At 41.1% G+C, this 18,306-nt stretch overlaps 1 protein-coding gene across 32 annotated transcripts in view; it reads right to left on the bottom strand.

The window, feature by feature from the left end:
• Positions 1 to 18,306, bottom strand: part of FOXP1 (forkhead box P1) — a 561,728-nt gene that overhangs the window by 465,936 nt on the left and 77,486 nt on the right. For all 32 annotated transcript variants that reach the window (XM_089781253.1, XM_075938629.2, XM_075938606.2 and 29 more), the window contains one exon: positions 15,035 to 15,153. The gene's annotated coding sequence lies outside the window, so the exon portion shown is untranslated. The remainder of the gene's footprint in view (positions 1 to 15,034; positions 15,154 to 18,306) is intronic.

Genomic DNA, 18,306 nt, shown 5'->3' with positions numbered 1-18,306 from the left:
TAACTAGTTAACTCCGCGTTTCTCAAACTGTGGGCCCTGACCCCCCGGGGGGTCACGAGCACCTTAGAGGGGGGTCGCGGCATCACAAAGTTTGAGAACCCCTGAGTTAACTAATTAAATGGTATTTTACATCCCTAGTAGACAAATGTTTATGAAATAATCTGCATGTAAGGAAAAATTCATTCTAACCCCTTCAGTTAGAGATTGACTTTGCCCTCTGGCATGAGAGTTTCTAGCCCTTCTAAACAAAAAGACACGTATTTAATACAACTGTAGATGTTCATTATTCACGTGCATTTCTCATCCTTTTCTTCAAATTCATCTGCGTCTTAATCTCAACATGCCATGGCCACCACGGATCCTTTATGCATCGAGGATGAAGGGACAGTATTTCCTTTCATCACCTTTTAGTTTCACTGAATGTTCCTTTGTTCTTATGTGATTACAAAAAGATAGATAACAGCACTCTATTTACCTCTTCTCTACCATTCGTTAAGTCATATACCTGGATTACTACCCTTCTTATTTGCCCTCTTCTCTAAAACTACACAGCCCCCATCTTTTCAATTTCTCCTTCTATGGAAGTCTTTCCAAACCAGTCCTTTTTGGTGCCAGTCCCTGCATGTCCTCAGTTGTAGCTTGGACTTGTGTTAAATTTGTAAGATAGGTTAATCACAAGAGACCACAGCATTCCAGGCCATACCACTGATTTATAAGGGGCATTATAGATTTTTCTGTCCCATTCTTTATACATGCTAACATTGTATTAGTTTTTCTGACTGCTGCTGTATGCTGGGGAGAAGTTTCCATTGAGCTGTGGCATAGCAGCACTCAGGTCTTTTCCCCCAAGTGACTGCAGTTCATTTAGAACCCACCGACTGCTAGGAATAGTTCTGACTACCCCTTCCAATGTGGGTTACTTTGCATTTGTTAAAAGGGAAAGTTATCTGCGATCATGCTGCCATGTTCACCAAGCTTTTCCTATGTCCCTCTGAAGAGGAACGGAATGCATCTCTCTCAGAACGTGCCGACACCAGTGGAGGAGGAAGGTCGGAAATTTGTGAGAATGGTAAAAAGGTCACAGGCAAACAAGCCTCAGAAAAGGAGTGAAGACCATTCTGCAAGACCGGACCTGCTCAGGAGAGGAAATCACCTGGGTAACTATGAAATCAAGGAGGCCTGAGGTGCTTCTGTGTGTTCTGCTACTGTAGGACAAGAGCTTAAAAGTTGAGGAAACCTCAGCACTTCACTAGCGCAAAAACAAGTGCTACAGAAATAGTTAATAACTCTAACCTAGCAAAAGATGTTAAAAAGGAACACAAAAGATTTTGTAAAAAATCAGAGGTGAAAGTGAACAGCTAATTAGCATATTCTGCTGTGAACTGTTCCCCCTCCCATGCAAAGAACCACTGTTCAGCTGCAGGTGTTCTGATGTCCATGGAAGTCCATTCAAGGAGAAACCCCCCAAAAGACCCCTTCTGCCAATGGCAGCAACAAAATCATCAAAATGCAACTGGTTAGAAGCTTCTGCAACAATCGACAAGACTCCCAACATGTGGCCTGTAACGTAGCTGTTGCCATGGTAAATATGCATGTTTAGTGAAAAGTGTTAAATCTTGTATCAGAAGTTAAAGCAGCTGCCAAGACACATTTTCACAAGTAGGAGAATTTTTGTCTTTTTAGAATGGAAGGTTTTTCAGTTGACACTGATTTTTCCCTAAAATAAGTTTCCCAGACGGGAAGCCAATCGCACTAGAGAGAGTCCAAAAACTGAATTACTCTACTCCTTTTTGGAATAGTCAACAAGTTGAATATGTAAATCTTTATAGCTCTTTAATAAATCAGATATTCCTAGGCAAATGATATTTCAATGGCAAGCTTAAATTAATGACCCCAGTAAGAGCTCTTTAGGTATTTCCAGATTCTAGCTACTGACACTTCAAGTAACTTTTCTAAATACAGTGGGGGAGACTGGCCAATCTAAAAAGAATTCTAAATGTGACTTTCTTTGGCCAAGTTTCCACAAATTTAAGATACAATCCTGACCTCAAATATATGACCAGAGACCAGAGTAGAGACCCTAGACAGGCAAGGTGTTTTGCATACTTTTTGCTTACTGCTCTAACGGCAACCTAGTGTTTTATCAAAATTTCAGGGAATAAGTAGTGCTGAGTACCCCTGAAGTGGGGGGGAAATATCATTTGTAGCTCTGATTAGGTTAAAACCTGTTGCACTGATAATATTTGAATTTCTTGCAAGAACTGGAAATAAGTATGCATATGTACTTCAAGCTACTGACCATCTAGGTGTACATTTCAATTCAGTTTCCTCTAAGTATACTTCCTCCTACTCAGAAAGCAAAATATCTGATTTTCAATGGGAGATGAATTATTGCAGAATAATAGGACACAGTTTATATCATTCACCTCTAATTTAGACCAGTGTAAATCCGCAGTGACATAGCTGATACTATGTACCACAGCAGAATTTGTCCCCAAATTTGAGCTGAACAAAGAATACAACTTGCTCTGATGTTCTGCATCTGAACACAAAAAAGAGGGAGCCACCTCATTGCTTACCCTACATCCTGCAGCCTTCTATCCATTTAATGGGGGTAGAGCACACAAAATGACTTCCACTTACATGGCACTATGGAGGCCTTGAAAACAAAGGCTCAGATTCTCAACCAACGTAAATCAAGGTAGCTCTGTTGAAGTTAATAGACCATCACAACTTTACATGAGCTCAAAATCTGACTCTTTAAGAGCACGTCTAGACTACGTTTTGATTTCAAGAGAAGATATGCAAATTCCATGGGAATTTGCGTATCTTCTTCCGATCGTATTTTCAAAAAAGGATCTTTCGAAAGTGAAAGTAGTCTGGATGCGTTGTTTGTTCAAAAAGCCGCATAAACCTCCTTTTTTTTTAGGAAGAGCGTTTTTTTCCGAAACCCCCCGCATTCAGACTACTTTCACTTTCGAAAGATCCTCTTTCGAAAATGCGATCGGAAGAAGATATGCAAATTCCCACAGAATTTGCATATTCACTTTCAAAACATCTTTGTAGTTAGACGTAGCCTTTGAGTCTAGCTTTCTTGACTTCTCTACATTTTCCATATCAAATAACCAAACACTAGATTTCATTGCACCTGTGGCAAGAACTTCCCTATCCTCCACAATCACTCATTCCTGGACCTTCTTTTCAGAGCTCCTCTCCTGAAGGGCTACTATTCATTTTAAACAGCAAGCCACTTCTTAGCTCTTGCGCCACTTTCCAACTCCCTCTTCAATTGAGCTAGCCTACAAAGGCTCATGTCTTCCTTTTATTTCACACCGTTCAAAGCTTCATGTTGTTTTCCTCTCTTCCTAAATCTAGTTCTCATTAAGGTATTTTTTGTGGCACATTACAGGAAGAACACAGCATTAATATAGGTTGCCTTGCACTGTACTGTATTCTCAGAGCAGTCATTTGCAAATAGCACAAGCACAATCATGATTTCAAGGGAAGAGTATGCAGGACTATACATAAAAATGCAGAGGTCTCATGAAAAGCTTTATATCTGCCAAGACCGAAGTTATGGGTTCTAGATTTTCCCTGAAACTGGATGACAAACCAGCCACACTAGAACACAGATAAGCCATTACACTGAAATGTCAGCAATAGCTTTTTTTTAATCTTCCTATATGATTATTCTTCCCTTTCTTTTTAAGGCCATACTATGGCTTATAGACTAAACTACCAATATTTTAGAAAAGAACATATTGACAATTAAAAGCAGCTTTTATGCATGCACAATGTTTTTCTCTTTTAAAAATGTGCACATCTGTACTACTACCATAATAACTGCTGCAGATTGACATGATATGATTGAGTATAATGACTCGAAGGAGCCATTATGGTCGATCAGTAAATAATACACTTTTTAAATTGTCTAACTACATATTTACACTTGTCAACTTTCATACACTTCACTGACAGAACTGAAAAGAAATACTGTAAAAAAACCCTAAGAACATTAAACCACAAAAACATTACATAGAAGTAATGTTAAGGTTTGACTTAAACCCACAAAAACATGGAAATTCCAGGTTAAGGCCAAACTCTAAAAATGACACTGGTTTTAGCTCAGAGTGGTGCCTGACTTTTTGTGGAAGTCTCAGAAAAAAAAAGTGATTAAGTGATAACGTACAAAAGTCCATGTGTTATGATGGTTGAAGACAAACTTCAGGTGTGCACCGAGACATGGTGTGAAGGAATGTTTCCAGTGCTTTAAAAAAAATAATAATCATCACACCATCTGACATGCCATTTATTGAAAAGGAAAGGGGAAGTTTTTTAAGCTGAAAGCTGAGGCTTATTCTCCATTTAGTCAGGCTCAGTTCCCAATTAATTCAATGGGAATTAGTCTTTCCTCATTCCTTACTCAGGAAAAGTCCCTATTTGTTCCATTGAATTTTACGCCAGCAAAATTCCCAGAGTAAAAAACTAAGGGGTTTCTTCCATTCATAAATTTTGTTCTCCCCTTCAGTTTTAGTCTCATTTTCCTCAAAACAGCAGCAGTGGCATTATTGGTTTTGTCAGTATTTCAACAGTAATAATAAAAAGCAAAAACCTCAGACACCATCCCAAACTGCAATAGGAATGTGAGAGTGTAAACGGTTAACTAACGAGCCTGGAACCCCCACCCCACCCCGCTGCCACTACTTGTAAGCCAGCTCCCCGGGGCCGCCTCTGTATGCGCTACTGCCTCTATGATTTCAGCGGTTACATGCTTACCTAAATAAATGCATTTTAACATCCCTAAACTGCAAGAGGGTCAGATCTTGTTGCCTCTCAAGTCAACAGGGCATTGACATACTGATAATTTCAGTTATGGGCCACAAAATTATTCTCCTAGATAGAAAAACATCTGCCATTAACTTCACCATGAAGAGAATCAGACTCAAAGTACGTCATTCATAGCAAAGGTACCCAAAATGCTTCGGGTACTGTATTCCTAAAGCAAATTATCAAAAAAGCTGTGGGGCATTTCAGTCACAACTTTTCTCCAAGGGGTTTTCCTCTCATAAGTCAGTCTAGGCAAAGATATATACCCATCCTGATGTGCAAGTTCAATCCATGAAGACCGAGAGGGACAGGCCTTGGAAGCAGTACTGAAGGAACACATCCAAACAGGCTGGCAGATGCCCATGTCTATTGGAAGTCACTGTTTTGTTTTACATTAAAACCCTCCCTCAGCTAGTCGATGACTGCCCAATCATGCTGAACAGACAGTGTTCATAACTATTCCGAGTGGGAATTTTCCTGGCAAGTAGCCCTCTCCTCAATTTGTTCATATACTGAAATAATGGGGTTGGGGACACTTCTGCTGGAAAGGAATATTCATGGAGCATGAATGAAGCCATTTCTTTCAGCTTCATATTGTCCCCCAAAGGGCTTTATCAGAGTAATGGTATCATAAATGCACCCTGGTGGGAGGATTCAAAGAGTGAGGGGATTCAAAGAGGCCCAGGGCTCCCGGCCACTGCTGCTACTGCGGCCGCAGCCCCAGGAGGCACGGTCTGCACAGCACTGAGGGCTGGCTGCCCCAGTCCCACGCCTTCTGCAGAGGCCTCGCCCCTTACGGGACTACGGAGCCGAGCCCTCCTCTCCACCTGCCCAGGCCCCAGCGAGTCTGCTGGCTAGGATACTCCCACAGGAGCAGGCTACGTCCCATGTTCTTCTGCTGAAGGAACTCTTCAGAGCCACTTTCCAACCACATGCAACAGAGCTGGGACTAAGGGTCTCAACCTGCATTCCTTTATGTCAGCAGCAGAACCTCCAGTAGCTTCTACTTAGAGGGTAGCCCATGAGCAGCTGAAAGAACATTCTCAAGTTCTCACTAGGGATGTAAGTGACTAGTTGACTACCCGATAAGCCTAGGCTTATTGGGAACTCGAGTCACTACTTGACTAGTTGCTTCCCCCGCCTTGCTGCCTCTGTGTCAGAGGCAGCAAGGGGGTGGGGGACTGGAGCTGGTTTAAAAGGGAAGCAGGGGAGGTAGAAATGGCCAAGGGGGAAATCAAGCAGTCCCCACTCACACTGAGTCCAACTGCTCACCTCAGCCTTTTAAATGTAAAGCCTGTGGGGCTCTTGCTACATTTAAAAGGCAGAGACGTAGCTGGGATGGCGAGTGCTCCACACACTCCCTTAATGACTAATGGAGTAGTTAATGGAAACAATGAACTACTCAGTTAGCTGATTAGTCAAAATTTAACATCCTTATTTCTCACTGAATCTAATGTTCCCTAAGTTGTTTGCTCTGTGTGGGTATGTCTACACTACCACCCTAGTTCGAACTAGGGTGGTTAATGTAGTCAATCGAAGTTGCAAATGAAGCCCGGCATTTAAATTATAAAGCCTAATTTGAACTACCTATTCCTTGCCGTGTGTAGCCGCGGGCACGGAGTCCGAACTACTGGGGATTTAAAAATGGCGGCGCCCGGCAAGATGCAAATGAAGCCCGGGATATTTAAATGCCGGGCTTCATTTGCAACTTCGATTGACTACATTAACCACCCTAGTTCGAACTAGGGTGGTAGTGTAGACATACCCTGTCTGTGTAGTGTATGCCTTGGTATGAGTACATCTACTAAACTGTGCTGCCTTTCTGGGGGACTTGGACATATCAGGGTACAATCCAGACCAATGAGTAGCTGTGTCATTTTACCCTGCAAGCTGGGGTGCCCTTTACAACACCTTACTGCTCCCAAACAGCCTCCAGCAGCAAGTCACCCCCAGCTCTGTGTGTGTATGTGTGCGTGTGTGCGTGAGCATGCGCTGCAGTCAACCAGCCACACCAAGGCACTTACCAGCCTTGAACTCACCACCCAGGGTGACCACAACATACTCCTGGTTTCACATTTCTCCCCAGAAATGCATCTCCTGCACTGCCCACCTCTCTGCTATAAAATACAAATACATTAAATCCATTATTTCTTTCAAAGAATAATACACACCACAACTTGTTACTCTAAATGGAATTACCCACACACTTCAACTTGAACACTCGATTAGATAAAACAATAAAACAATTTTATTAACTAGAGAGAGATTTTAAGCAATACAAGTCATAAGGCATACAAGTCAGAAATGGTTACAGGAAAAATAAGATTAATATCTTTTGAGTTAGGCACTGAAAAGCATTTGAGTCAAAGCAAAGTTCTCTCATGCTTTCAGAAACGTAAGGGTGTGTCTAAACTACACCCCTCTGCCGACAGAGGGATGTAGATTAGGCACATCGCTATTGGAAATGAAGCGGGGATTTAAATATCCAGCACTCTATTTGCATAAAAATGGCCAACGCTTTTTGCCAACGTGGCACTTTGCCGGCAAAAAGCAGCAGTCTAGATGGGGATCGGTCGACACGGAAAGCCTTTTCCAACCAATCCCTTATGCCGCCTCATGCAACGAGGTTTACAGAATCAGTCGGAAAAGGCTTTCCTTGTCGACTAATCCCTGTCTAGAATGCTGCTTTTTGCCAGTAAAGTGCCGCGTCGGCAAAGAGCGGCAGCCATTTCTATTCAAATGAAGCATGGGATAGTTAAATCCAAGCTTCACTTGCAATAGCGATATGCCTAATCTACATCCCTCTGTCGGCAGAGGGGTGTAGTTTAGACACACCCTTAGTGACAAAATTCTTCAAGTCAGGACGCCTCTTCCGGAGTCCATTAGTTGCTTCCTTTGTCTCTTCAGGAATGTGATAGTCAGGGAGAGTAAGAGGGGTCCCTACTTTTTATAATTTCCGTCCCTCTCTTGAAAACATTTTCCAGGAGACAGTCTATGTGAAGGATGTTGTCTTCTAGTTTTTTGGGTTTTTTTAAACCTGTTAAAACTTCCTTCGTCTTCCCTTTCTGCTTGATACTTCTGTTTTCTGTTTAAATGCAAATTAAGCAAAGCACACAATGTTTTGTTTAGGACAAACCTGTTTGCCAACCTATGTCTGGGCAGGGCTATGGAGTTTGGAACATGTGTTAATAACATGATACAGGAGAATCTTAACTCCGTACACAATGGTGCCACACATACTTTAATCAGCAAATTATGACCAGCAAATTATGAGTTTTCAAATCATACCTTACAAGACATACTTTGTATAAAGATTTACAATAAGGTGTAGGTTGTGAAGAACAGAATGAAATCAGTGACGTTTGTCTCATCTCACCTGACATGTTGGTTCTTTGCTAGATGAGCATTCTGATGAGAGCAGTTACCCATCTCTTAAGGACACCTGAATTAATAGGCTATAGATGCTAACCTCTACATATTTGTAAAACTCAGCTAAATGGCTGTAAGCTTTGATTTTCCCAACAAAGAGAGGCCAGTGGCCATGGTGAAAGCCTATTCTGATGTCCTCTCCTAGTTTAGTTTTCTTGGGATTCATTGCAACTGCCATGGCTTATGCTAAAAAAAGTCACTGGTCAAAAAGGACTTTATACCAAATGCACATTAGAAGGGCTCAACCCTCCATCAACCAAAGACATTTAAATGAGGCTGTTCAAGGCCTCTGCTTCTTGATCTTCTTAATATAGGGCAACCAAAGACTTAATAGATATAAGTACTCCCAACTGAAAATAAAAAATATTCTTGTCTTAAATGCTTAGTTGAATCTGATATAAAGGGTACGGCTAGACTGCAGGAGGGTTCGGGATACCGGAGGTTTTTCGGGATACTGCCGCATCCAGTGAAGATGTTTGCTCTATCGCTTTTTTTTTTTTTGGCAGAACAGCAAACGTGTTCTTTTGGAAGCCCCTATATTCCTCATTCCACAAGGAAGAAGGGGGCTTTCTAAAGAGGGGTTTTTTTCTGAAATTTGGACCAGTCTAGACAGGCCAAATTTCAGAAAAGCCTCTTCCGACGAAAGTATCAGAAAAAGATATGCAAAACGTGGAGTGAATTTTGCATATCTTTTTCCAATAGATCCTCGCAGTCTAGATATACCCAAAGAGCAAAAAGCCTCTTCCTATTGGAGGTAGAATTCCTGGAGAGAATATAGCTTACAGCTTCTAGCAGATTGGAAAGCTCCAAAACTATACGTTCCTCAGCACTACGCCATACAGGTATTGTTAGAGAAATGCCAGAAGTAATTCAATCTGAAGGCACAAGCACACACTCTGTGTTAAGAAGAGTAAGCTAGGTCCAGAGACAAAAGATAGATATACAGGCAGTCCCCGGGTTACATGGATCCGACTTACATCGGATCCCTACTTACAAACGGGGTAAGGCAACCCCGCACTAGCTGCTTCCCCCCAGCAGACCAGGGAGACGTGAAGCTAGCGCCTTCCCCCCAGCAAACCAGGGAGACGCGGAGCGGCTTTTCTCAGCAGACACCTCAGCTTGAGAATAAAGGACTAAGGGAAGTGAGGTGTGGGAGAATAAAACTGAGCCCTGGAGAAATGTTTGGCTAGAGTTTCCCCTACAATATGTACCAGTTCCGACTTACATACAAATTCAACTTAAGAACAAACCTACAGTCCCTATCTTGTACGTAACCCGGGGACTGCCCGTACTTAAAAAGAGATAGCTTCAGGGCCCGCCTTCCATGTGAGCCTTTGGCAAATGGGTCTCCAGCAACGGTGAATCTCCACTCCCCTCTGGAAGAGAGAAGCTGCTTTCCATTTTCTCTCCCATTCACAGCTTCCTGACTGTTGTTGAGAGTCGGAGTCTGCACTTCTCTAACTTTCCACCAACTCCCTGATTGCTGGAAGAGGCTGGAGAGAAGCAGTTTCTGCTACTCCGTTCCTTCCGCCGTCTCCATTTCCTTGGGCCACTCCACCTCCAAGAAAAACATCAGCGTCCACCTCCTCTTTCAGGCAGTAGTATGAAGTGGGATAGAGTGACACCTGTCACTGCTGCTCAGGCACTTTTGTCAATAGCAACAATGAAACAGTCTTGTCAGTTTCATTTGGCCACCACTTGGCAAAGCTTGAGCAGCAGCAGAGCTGCTGGTTTGCAGACTCAGGAACACAGCATTACTTTATATTTGGTAACTCTTCTTCACAGCCATAGGGGACTAACATTTCATTAAAAAATATTCTTAAATCCTATGGAAATTGTTAGCGCAGGCCCCCACACTAGCAAGAGAAAGCATTTCATTTGCTACTGTAGGGTGGATTTTTCCAGCTCTGGTTTGAAACAATCAAAAATACTTGTCTTTACTATGTCCTGTTCCCTATACACTACTTCAGACATGACAGTGTCAAAAGGAAGTAATAAAAGCTGATGGAAATAAATTACAATACGTTTAGAAATCAGGCTTGTTAAATCTATTTTCTCTGGTGTCCTATACTCCCTGATATTTAACATTATGAGAACAGAGAATAAATATTAGCTGTCAATTGTGCTTCCATACCTTCATGACTTCTATGCCAGGGTGGGGACTACTTTCCACCAATAAGAAAGCAGTCCTCTTTGAGCCCTCTAGATTGCAAAGGCTTTCAGTACCTTTGTATTTTATTCAAAAACTCCAAGAATTTTACATATTACATCCAGTAATATGCAGTCAGATTTTCTATATTCAATAAAACATCCTGTTACTACTTTCCATATACCATTTCAGTTACAACATTAACACAGAAAACACAAACAATGTCATAATTCTAATACATTATTATTTTATTAAAAGTTTGTCATATATACTATAGGTAAATACAAACTTTTGTCATAGTACATGAGTTTAACTGTGGCAATTCCCTTTTGGCCATGATTCAGCAAGGTACTTTGGCATATATTTAGTTACTTTTAAACATGTGTAATCTCACTGATTTATGGAATTAGTCATGTGATTGCTTCAGCAACTTGTTGAACTGGAGTTTTTGCTAGGGGCCATACTAGTGAAACCCTGCTCAATACAGTCTACTACCTTCACATGTAGATAAGAAGCCTGCTAACATAATTATTTGTATGCACAAAGAATAGAAAACATCTACATCAAAGCAGATTTAATTGGGAAACTGTTGTAAGAAAACAAATACATTCACAACAAACGCAGGTCTCATTTTACTCCACTATTTAAAAAAAAATCTATATTCGGTTTTAATATTAAACTCTGAGATATACCATGAATTCAGCTAGTAAGAAGGTTCTATGATAGATCTTTCATTTTAAGTGTTAAAACATTTCTGTACTTAAAGCTTGAAATTCCCCTTTCTTTTCAGGATGAGAAATGCCCCTTGACACCACATCTCCTCCAGGACATAGCCACAGTGGAAATAATTTTCACAACTAATCTGTAAATGAAGTAACATGGTTAACATTATCCAATGAATTTAGATCCACCTACACGGTATAAATAGATCTAGATAAACTGTCACCTTCAGCAGAATTCATTAAAATAATGTTATATCCTCTTTGTTAAATGTAATTTTTTTAATTGAAATTTAATGTTACCATATTATTTGGTAGATTTTTAATTGACATTTGTAGTAATTAATTGGTAAGCATTACAGCTTTGTCTGAAGAATTTAAAACTAAATTTGACATAGAGATTGGCTAGTCACTGCTGTGAGGTGCCTGCTGGGAGCATTTCATCATCCTGCGAGCCCCTCCTGCTGATCATAGGTGGGGGACGATGGTCTCTTTCTTACAGTCATGAATTACATTACTAATATATTCCATTACCACCACGCAAATGTCATGTTAATTTCTGATCATCATCAAGTCAGACAATGGTTTCCACGCTGGCAACTAGCCAATTAGCTCTGTGGAAAAATATTCAGCCAATTATATAACTTAAATTAGGTTAAGGACTCAAGAGAAAGAAAAATAAATGCTTTGAAAATACGTCGGAGATAAAATGTAAGTTGACACTGTCTTCATGTGCTATAGCCAATGTTATACAATCTGATAGGCAGCTGCCAACATTCATAACTGTTTATTAAATCTAGCTTCTCTTTATGGTGGCAGCCAAGATGTGTATTTTTTTTTACCAATATTAGGTTCATTGTGTTATGAAAAAGACCAAAATACTTAGGATCATTCGCGCCAGCTTATAAAACATATTATGTAGTATATTAAATTGTTAAAATTACTTCCCTTCCCGCAGCAGAAAAGTTTCATGGATAGAAAGTTTGAGCGAAACAAAAGTGTTTCTTGAGCCACTGATACAGTAGTAAGGAAAACATAACAGCAGATTCTTCTCGGACTAACATGCTAAGACCTAGCCCAATAGCAGACTGGTTGTCCCCCATACTCAGATGCAAGAGAATCAGGTTCAACTTCTGGCCAAGATCAGTTCCATGGGTATCTTCTAGTATAACTCCACTGACTTAGGTACATTTATTCCTGATTTATACTAGTATGAATCTGACGAGAGAGCAAGCTATGGTCCTTTGCTTCCCTGCCATCACAGGAGAATTATAAATAACAGAAATCTCTACAGATAATTAAGAACAAGTTAAGACAGACCCATTATAATAATGAGCAACTTGTTTAAACCTTTTTACCACACCTTTCAATCTTATTTTCTTATGTATTGCAATGAGACAATTGACTGTTTTGGCTGCTTGCCCCAGATGACCTTTGCCTTCCATAAAATAGTATATATGTGGATGCTATGCTTTAAATAAAAAACTCTTTACTTCCAAAGGCTTTAAATATTCAGTCAATACAATTAGCAGGAAACAATTTTGTTACTCAATAAGCTGGAAAGTTTTAAAACCTACAGGCAGTGAATGAATTCCTGACATCCCCTTGAAGGTTCAACTGGGGAAAGCAGCAATGATATTTTTAAAAGGTGGATCTTACTGCAAGAGGAGAAAGGACTGCACCTTGGGTGATGAACAGGAAGACGGGAAAAGCAAGTCATCCTTACACCAGCCCTACATTCCTTTATGGAGAATTTTGGGCAAGGTGTTAATAACACATTGATATAAGGATGCAACCAGAAGCTAGAAGGGGTTAAAATAAGTGTGTCAGCACCATTTCTGGCAAATGGTTCCTTTCCAGCGGCTGCTCAGAAATGTCTCACTTGTTTTACGTTATTATTTTGCAGGTGTTTTAAGTGTTTCAGGAGCTAAATTGTGTTCAGAGATCTAAAGGCTAATGTGTAACACGGTATTTTAATGGAGGACTAAAATCAGCCAGATTTCCAAGAAATATGGGCATGTCTCTTCTTCTTGATCAGTCCAGTGTTTGAAAGGAAGCACTGTAATCACCCTGAACTATCAAATTCTGTCTGAAGCTATGGACAGAATCTGTCTTTAGAACATTTCTCTACTCAAGATACTAGTCAACAACAGGTTTTTAGTTTCATAATTCAACCTATGCACTCATGAGTACATTTTAAAGTCTCTCCATTCTTCTGGATGTTATTGCGAAGAACAGACAGAGTTCCATTACAGGGAATGTCACAGGGTTATCATAATAACATATGCTGTTGCACTTAGCTTATGCCATGCTCAGAGAGACCTAGACCTTTATTAAAGTCTTGCACAGCTGGATTCAGACGCCACAAATTCTGTGTTTATGGTTATTTTAGGAAATTTAAGTATTAGAGAAGGAGATCTTTACTAAGAGAAAAATACCTTCTGCATACCTATAAAGGTTTCCTATGTTGCTTTCCTGGAAACAAAATTAATTAGCTAGCACCATCACTAAAGCCAATAGACCAGTTTGCTATGGAGTACTGATGATTTTCTTGCCCAGCTTGACATCACCAGAGAAATCTGAAATTGCTCCCCATTTTAGGATCTTCGTCATGCTAGTAAGTTTGATCATTCATATATGAAGAAACTAGTAGAAATCTCTCTCCTCTCTCTTTTACACACACACACTTTGAGATGCCATATGGGTTTATTCAACTGTTTACTACACCAGTCGGTAAAAATTGAGCAGTTATTATAATCTTTGCTAAATGACATGGTAATTATGCTACCTCTGAAAGAAAAAAAGAGCACAGAACCTTTAAAAAAAAATCACAATTCACTGATGTGTGAATTTCTGTGTTTTTATAATCTTTGAATGGAAATGGGTTTCCTAATACACCGAGGGATATTATTAAATATGTGCCAGAAACCCAAATTTATTTTCAAGAAACAATTTACATTCCCTTCTCCAATGCAATTTAATTACTCATATTTCCTACTTTTAAAAGCCTCTTTATTCATATCCTCTAATTTTCTTGCACATAAAATGATGCTTTTTTCCCAACCCCTGTTCATCTACCCTGGTTCTTAAGTAGAAAGCAGGACAGGGGACGGGAGTAAAGAGAAGAGCGACCTGTCATGAATGATCTCCATTTGTCAATGACTTTGGAACCATCTTTTCCAGGCTGACAGAGCCGCGGGAAGGAATTTCAGAGCGCCAACTGCCCGCCAATGCACAAAATGGAACGGAGCGCCCCGTCACAAAAGGGGCCTAACTGGATTAATCCACAGCTGCAGAGGTAAATGACAACTTTAAATTAACAGAGAAACAGGCACAGCTCCATCTCCCAGTTGTCTAGGCTGCATCATACAGATCAATGGAGAAGCCAAGCTAGATATCTAGACCAATGGAAAACTTTGTGCTATGTGCTGTCCCTCTAAAAAGGCAGAAGTATGTGATGAGACACTTTTTCGGAGTACCAGAGCCACCATTTTGTCACTGGGATATAAGCCAGGCAAGATAATCATAGCTACTTGTTCTCTGGTTGTGTCTCCTTTGGGAGACAAGCAATAACGATGCCATCGCAAAAAGACTCCACATATCCATTTTTAATTGTGATGTTCAGTGCCAGCAAAGCCATGCTTAGACACTGCTTATCAACATGGCTTCAGTTTTTCACAATACCTGTTTGTATCATGATACTCGAAACCCATCATCAAAGATCTGCAACAATATCTTGCATTTTCATGTAAGGTTGGGGGGTTTCTATTATTAAATCATATTATTATATAATATTATACACCAGAAATATAGTGACATCTTTTAAGCACACACACACAAACAAAAAACATACCAAAGCAGCAAAGGGGGTGGGAGGGAGGAAATACTAGACTTGGGTTTGTTGACTCACCAGTTTTACACGTATTCACTCATAGTTCAGGGCAAACCTGGCAAGGGATCGAAACCCCCTACCATGGCAAACTTGTTCGGAAGTTGGAATCACTCAGAAAAAGGTTCTCAGGAGACTGACTGAAAGACAAAAACATGTTTTAAAAATTCATTTAGCTAGAATTAAGCCCAAGCCCACCACTTCCCTGAACTCGAAAACAAAGAGGAAAGTATAAATCCTGGAGGTGGGGAAATTCCCATATTGAAATATTCTTGCAATAAATCAAATGTTATTGTGTCTCATAAAGATCTTTTTTCACTATGTATAAAATTGAAACTTAAAGCAGGAAAGCAGTATTTTAAAATGTGCTATTACTTCAAGTATGTAATTTCTCTGCTGATTTATAAATTTATGTTCATTTTCAATACCAAAATTAGTCAACACACTAGTAGATATGCTGCTAGAACACAGTGCTGCTTCAGGACTTTAACCTACTTCTGCACTATCAAAATGAAACAGAGGTCATTGAGTTTGTAAGATGTTTATTCTCCCTTTGCTCATTTAATCCGTACAGAGCCTTAACAAAAGACAATTTCTCTGTAGAAATAATCTTTCTTCTGAGGACAAAGATGTAAAAAAGTGCTTGACAGTGATGGTGGTGGGCAGTAAGACTTGCCCACAGGATACTTCAGTAGTTAGGAATATGCAAATTAAGTTTTCCTCCTGCTCGTAGTAACATAATTGTGTTTAGACTTGGCTCCAAGGATGGTGTTTACTTGTTAAAACGGGGGTGGGCAATCTGCAGCCTAAAGGCCCTACGTACATGTATGTGCAGCCCATGAGACATTTTGTTTACTGTTGCTTGTGGGCAAGGTTGCCATATTCTGCTGGTTTCCATCCACGTGGATTTTTTCCTACCACAATTACTAACGTGACACACACTTAAAAGCAAGAGCACGAGGAGTGAAGTGCATGCTAATTCCACACAACATTGACAGAGCGAACCACGCACAACCTCTGCACCCAATCAAAGTGCTGCTACAGTTCAATTGGCACCCCCACACACACACAAATTCTAGATATACGAGCAGAGTCAGCAAAACTACCCTATCCCAGGAGACCATCTTGGTTGCAACAATGTTGTGATCCACTGAGATGAAGGAGGGCCACTTATGTGGCCCCACTCGCTAGCCTCGGTTTCCCATCACTGCATTAAACAATCATTTTACTAATAAAGTTACTTTGAAACCACTTCATATTTTCTTTCTTGACAAAGCATCTCATCCAGGCGGATTAAAATCCTACTGTCATGAAGTATGGGTCCAAGGAGGAGCATTATCAGGGTTTCCTATTCAGGATAGCACTTAATCAAATGGCAAAATCCCACCGATTTCAATGGGATGTAAGCACCTGCCTATCTACTGCATGGAAATAAGGTGTAAATTGTTAACCAGGAATGTAATTAATCACTGGAACTAATGTACCGCCACTCGTGGTGAATTCTCCATCACTAGCACTTCAAAGATGTTCTTAAAATAATCACCTGCTCTAAGAATTATTTTGGGGACATTCTATGGCCTCTGTTTTAGGTCAGACCAGATGACCACAGGTCAGACCAGATGACCACAATAATCCCTTCTGGCCTTATAATGCATGAATCTAGGACTTGCCCCACCCCCTCAAGTGAGGGATATAAAATCATGGTTCATCAATTAACCAGCCAAACCTTAGGTTTAACTAGTTAACCGATTAAGTGGGATCCCCTGCAGGGAGCAGCAGCCCGAAGCGTAGGGGGCCAGCTCCTTCCCCCTGCTTCCCCACGTGTGGGGCAGGCAGTTCCTGATCCTCATGGGGATGCTCCCAGGGAACCAGTTAAATGGGTGAGGTGTACCAGGCAACTGATTTACTGGTTACCCATTCATATCCCTACCCCAAGTCAGGGCCTGGGTAAGTCAAAGTGTCAGCTTTATGGCCCAACCGGTGTGTGACATCAAACAGAGCAGACTGGCTGCCAACCAGAGGATTGAATGTACTGGGGGTAGGAGGGCGAAGAGAGAGAGAATTCTGCCTTGTGTGGTGCATGTAGCGCCTCTAAGAGAGAAGCCCACCTGATATGGCTATAATCATCTACTTCAATCTCTCACCCCAGCACTAGAACTGATGTGGTAGCTCCCAGATATTCCTTGGACAGTATCTGATGTTGCATGGGCAGCCACACGACCCCAGCGCTCAAATATTCCCGTTTATTTTGGCAGGCTGTCCGATTTTTGCCCTCTTTGACTTGAAGAGCTCTGGATAAGCTTGAAAGCTTGTCTCTTTCATGGCTAGGAGTTGGTGTGATGAAGATCACCACCTCCACCTCTTTGTCTCTCTAATATCTTGGGACTAACAAGACTACAACTACATGGCAAACCAAGTGTTCCTGAGGCACACTTGGGAGTTTTTAATCGGAAAACCTGAATGGAATGTCAGGGGATGAAGGTACTTCTCTAACCAAAGGGATTTCTCCTTTCCCTGCTGCAAAAAGTATTAGAGCTTCCGTTTCCCATATAAAATGCATGGAAGCAGAAAATGTGTCACATTGTCTAGAAAGACTCTTGCTACTAGACTGCTCTGGGAACACACAAGTAGACCCAAAATGTTGTTCTCTACCACATACATTAAATAGGAACTCAGTTTCAGAGACTCAGAAATAGGCTGCAATTCCTGTAAGCCAAAAAGTGACCTTAATCTTAGATCAAGCTGTATTTTTATATATGCTTTCAAGATTTCCTTTTAGAAGTGCGTAAGATAACTAGGTTTATTACTGAGCCCACTGGATCCATTGACAGGTCTGTAGTTGAACTAGGGATCTTATCTATCGTTAACTGAATAGTTGAATGACCTCATTAATTCTTATCAGTTAGTCAACTATTCTATAGTCCGCGGAGGCAGCAGCCTGGGGTGCTAAGCAGGAGCTGGGTCCGCAAGGGGAGCCAGTTTAAAAACGATCTCCCCTTGCAGACTGGCTTCCTGTCACCCTGAGCTGCTGCTTCTGATAAAGAGGCAGCAGTGCGGGATGGCAGCAGCCCCTGTCTAAGCGGGGGTTTGAGCTCCCGGACCCAGTGTGAGACAGGACTAAGCCAGGCTGCCTGGCCACCCGGCTCCTAATACACTTAAATGAAGAGCCGCAGAAGGGGGTAGTCCTGGCTTGCAACCGGTCCAAGACCTGAGCTGGGCTACTGGTCATCCTGCTAAAAAATTGACTGGCGTGAGGAGGGGGAAATGCATGTAGTCTCCAGCGTTAACCAATA

This window comes from Pelodiscus sinensis, chromosome 11 (assembly GCF_052426305.1).
Source record: "Pelodiscus sinensis isolate ZL-2025 chromosome 11, ASM5242630v1, whole genome shotgun sequence".
Taxonomy (NCBI): domain Eukaryota; kingdom Metazoa; phylum Chordata; order Testudines; family Trionychidae; genus Pelodiscus; species Pelodiscus sinensis.
Note: the sequence above shows the minus strand (reverse complement) of the source record. Positions and strands in the feature narration are given on the sequence as shown.